We start from the raw sequence: 4647 nt of genomic DNA on the forward strand, positions 1-4647 counted from the left end.
TCTCTCTCTCTCTCTCTCACACACACACACACACACACACCACAATAGCAAATAAATAAACAAGTAAATAATATAAATTAATGTGATATACCTGGACTATAGATTTATATATTTAAATGGGTGTATTATTATGACACATGAATACTGACAGTGTTGAATGAATATCTACCATATTTTAAAGATATTCTTTGCCCCTGTCATATTTGTTTTCCACTCCTTTTTAAATTTTACTTATTTATTTATTTTAATTTATTTACATTTCAAGCGTTATCGTCTACCTGGTTTTCCTCACTCCAGGAAACCCGCTATCCCATCCCCCCTCCCCCTGCTTCTATGAGGATGTTCCTCCAAACACATACCAATTCCCACCTCCCCACCCTTGATTCCTCTACACTAAGACATCTGTTGAACCTTTATATGGCCAAGGAACTCTCCTCTCATTGATGCCTGACAAGGTGGTCCTGTGCTACATATGTAGCCAGAGCCATGTATACTCTTTGGTTGGTGGCTTAGTCCCTAGGAGCTCTGGGGGTTCTAGTTGGTTGATATTGCTGTTCTTCCTATGGGGCTGCAGACCCCTTCGGCTCTTTCAGTTCTTTCTCTAGCTCCTCCGTTGGGGACCCTGTGCTCAGTCCTATGGTTGCCTGTGAGTATCCATCTCTGTATTTGTTAGGCTCTGGCAGGGTCTCCCAGGAGACAGCTATATCAGGCTCCTTTCAGCAAGCCTTTCTTAGCATCCACAATAGTGTCGGAGTTTGGTGACTATCTGGGATGAATTCCCATGTGTGACAGTCTCTGGATGGCCTTTCCTTCAGTCTCTGCTCTATACTTTATTTCTGTATTTGCTACTGTGAGTATTTTGCTCCCGTTTCTAAGGTGGACAGAAGCACCCACACTTTGGTCTTCCTTCTTCTTGAGTTTCATGTGGTCTGTGTATTGTATCTTAGATATTGGGAGCTTTTGGTACATTGTATAAATGTACCACATCTTGGTACATTGTGTAAGTGATATTTTCTGTATCCATTCCTCTGTTGAGGGACACCTGGGTTCTTTCCAGCTTCTGGCTCTTATAAATAAGGCTGCTATGAACATAGTGGAGCGTTTGTATTTGTTATATACTGGAGAATCTTTTGGGTATATGTCCTCATATACCCAAAAGAGTGGTATAGCTAGGTCCTCAGGTAGTACTATGTCCAATTTTCTGAGGAACCACCAGACTAATTTCCAGAGTGGTTCTACTGGCTGCAATTCCACTAACAATGGAGTATTCCTCTTTCTCTACATTTTTTGCCAGCATCTGCAGTCACCTGAGTTTTTGATCTTAGTCATTCTGACTGGTGTGAGGTGGAATCTCAGGGTTGTTTTGATTTGCATTTCCCTGATGACTAAGGAGGGCGAAGGGGCTTCTCAGCCCTTTGAGTTTCCTCAGTTGAGAATTCTCTGTTTAGCTCTGTACCACCCCCCCTTTTTTTTTTTAGTTTTTCGAGACAGGGTTTCTCTGTATAGGCCTGGCTGTCCAGGAACTCACTCTGTAGACCAGGCTGGCCCTGAACTCAGAAATTTGCCTGCCTCTGCCTCCCAAGTGCTGGGATTACAGGTGTGTGCCACCATGCCCGGCTAATTCTGTACCCCATTTTTAATATGGTTATTTGGTTCTCTGGAGTTACCTTCTTGAGTTCTTTGTGTATATTGGCTATTAGCCCTCTATCAGATGTAGGATTGGTAAAGATTTTATCCCAGTCTGTTGGTTGCTGTTTTGTCCTATGGACTGTGAGGTACCATTTGTCGATTCTTGATTTTAGAGCATAAGCCATTGGTGTTCTGTTCAGTAAATTTTCCCCTGTGCCCATGTGCTTGAGATTTTCCCCAGTTTCTCTTCTATTAGTTTCTGTGTGTCTGGATTTATGTGGAAGTCCTTGATCCACTTGTATTTGAGCTTTGTACAGGGAGATAAGGATGGATCAATTTTCATTCTTCTACCTGTTGACCACCAATTGAACCAGCAACATTTGTTGAAAATGTTCTTTTTCTCCACTGGATGGTTTTTAGCTCCTTTGTCAAAGATAAAGTGACCTTAGGTGTGTGGGCACATTTCTGGATCTTCAATTCTATTCCACTGATCTACCTGCTTGTCACTGTACCAATACCATGCAGTTTTTAACACAATTTCTCTGTAGTACAGCCTAAGATCAGGAATGCTTATTCTGCCAGGAGTTCTTTTATTGTTGAGAATAGTTTTTGCTATCCTGGGTTTTTTGTTATTCCAGATACATTTGAGAATTGCTCTTTCTAACTCAATGTAGAATTGAGTTGGAATTTTAATGGGGATTGCATTGAATCTGCAGATTGCTTTTGGCAAGATGGTCATTTTTACTATATTAATCCTGCCAATCCACAAGCATTTGAGATGTTTCCATCTTCATAGATTTGAAGTTCTTGTCTTAAAGATCTTTTACTTATTTGGTTAGAGTCACACCAAGATACTTTAAATTGTTTGTGGCTATTGTGAAGGGTGTCATTTCCCTAACTTCTTTCTCAGCCTGCTTATCCTTTGAGTATAGGAAGGCAACTGATTTGCTTGAGTTGAGTTTATAGCCAGCCACTTTGCTGAAGTTGTTTATCAGCTGTAGGAGTTCTCTGGTGGTGATTTAGGGGTCATTTAAGTATACTATCATATCATCTGCAAATAATGATATTTTTACTGTTTCCTTCCCAATTTGTATCCCTTTGACTACCTTTTGTTGTCTAATTGCTCTAGCTAGAACTTTAAGTACTATATTGAATATGTAGGGAGAGAGAGTGCAGTCTTTTTCTAGTCCCTGATTTTAGTGGGATTGCTTCAACTAACTCCCCATTTAATTTGATGCTAGCTACTGGTTTGCTGTATATTGCTTTTACTATGGTTAGTTATGGGCATTGAATTCCTGATCGTTCTAAGTCTTTTAACATGAAGGGATGTTGAATTTTGTCAAATGCTTTTTTCAGCATCTAGTGAAATGATCAGGTTGCTTTTTGTGAGTTTGTTTATGTAGTAGATTACATTGATGGATCTCCCTATATTGAACCATCCCTGCATCCCTGGAATGAAGCCTATTTGATCATGTTGAATGATTGTTTTGATGTGTTCTTGGATTCAGTTGGCAAGAATTTTATTGACTATTTTTCCACTGATGTTCATAAGGGAAATTGGTCTGAAGTTCATTTTCTTTGTTGGGTCTTTGTGAGGTTTTGGTAACAGTATAACTGTGGCCCCATAGAAAAATTTGGGTAGTGTTCCTTCTGTTTCTATTTTGTGGAATAGGTTGAAGGGTATTGGTATTAGGAATTCTTAGAAGGTCTGATAGAATTCTTGAGTAAACCCATCTGCGCCTGGACTTTTTTTGGTTGGGAGACTTTTAATGACTGCTTATTTTTCTTTAGCGGTTTTAGAACTTTTTAGATGGTTTATCTGATCCTGATTTGACTTTGGTATTTGGTTTCTGTCTAGAAAATTGTCCATTTCATCCAGATTTTCCAGTTTTGTTGTATATGGGGTTTTGTATTATGATCTGGTGATTTTTTTAATTTCCTCATTTTCTTTTTTTTCCTCTTTTTAAAAAATTTTCTATATTCTTTGTTTATATTCCAAATGATTTCCCCTTGCCTGGCTCCCCCCTCCCCATAAGTCCCTTAAGTCCTCTTCCATCTGTCCATTCCCAAATCAACCCCCTCCCACCTCTCTGTCCTGGCAATCCCCTACATTGCTGCATCAAGCCTTTCCAGGACCAAGGCCCTCTCCTTCCTTCTTCTTGGGAATCATTTGATATGTGAATTATATCTTGAGTATTCAGAGCTTCTGGGCTAATATCCACTTATCAGTGACTGCATTCCATGTGTGTTCTTTTGTGATTGGGTTACCTCACTTAGGATGATATTTTCCAGTTCCACACATTTGCCTAAGAATTTCATGAATTCATTGTTTTTAATTGCTTAGTAGTATTCCATTGTGTTTCTGTTGTTATATCTCCCATTTCATTTCTGGTTTTGTTAATTTTGGTATTGTCTCTGTGCCCTCTGGCCAGTCTGGCTAAGGGTTTATATATCTTGTTGATTTTCTCAAAGAACCAGCTCCTGGTTTGGTTGATTCTTTGTATGCTCTCTCTAGTTTCTTTTTGGAGGCACTCAGAGCTTTGAGTTTTCCTCTCGGCACTGCTTTCATTGTGTCCCATAAATTTGGGTATGTTTTGGCTTCATTTTCATTAAATTCTAATAACTCTTTTATTTCTTCATTTCTTCATGGACCAAGTTATCATTGAGTAGAGTGTTGTTCAGCTTGCATGTGTATGTGGAACTTTCTCTCTCTCTCTCTCTCTTTTTTTTTTTGTAGCTATTCAAGACTAGCCTTATTCCATAGTGATCTCTTAGGAGGCATGGGATTATTTCAATCTCATATCTGTTGAGGTCTGATTTGTGACCGATTATATGGCCAATTTTGTAGAAAGTACCATGGGGTGCTGAGAAGGTATATTCTTTTGATTTAGGATGAAATGTTCTATAGATATCTGTTAAATCCATTTGGTCCATAACTTCTGTTAATCTTACTCTGTCTCTGAGTGGGGTGATGAAATCTCCCACTATTATTGTGTGAGGTACAATGTGTGCTTTGAG

This window comes from Apodemus sylvaticus, chromosome X (genome assembly GCF_947179515.1).
Source record: "Apodemus sylvaticus chromosome X, mApoSyl1.1, whole genome shotgun sequence".
NCBI classification, from domain to species: Eukaryota; Metazoa; Chordata; class Mammalia; order Rodentia; family Muridae; genus Apodemus; species Apodemus sylvaticus.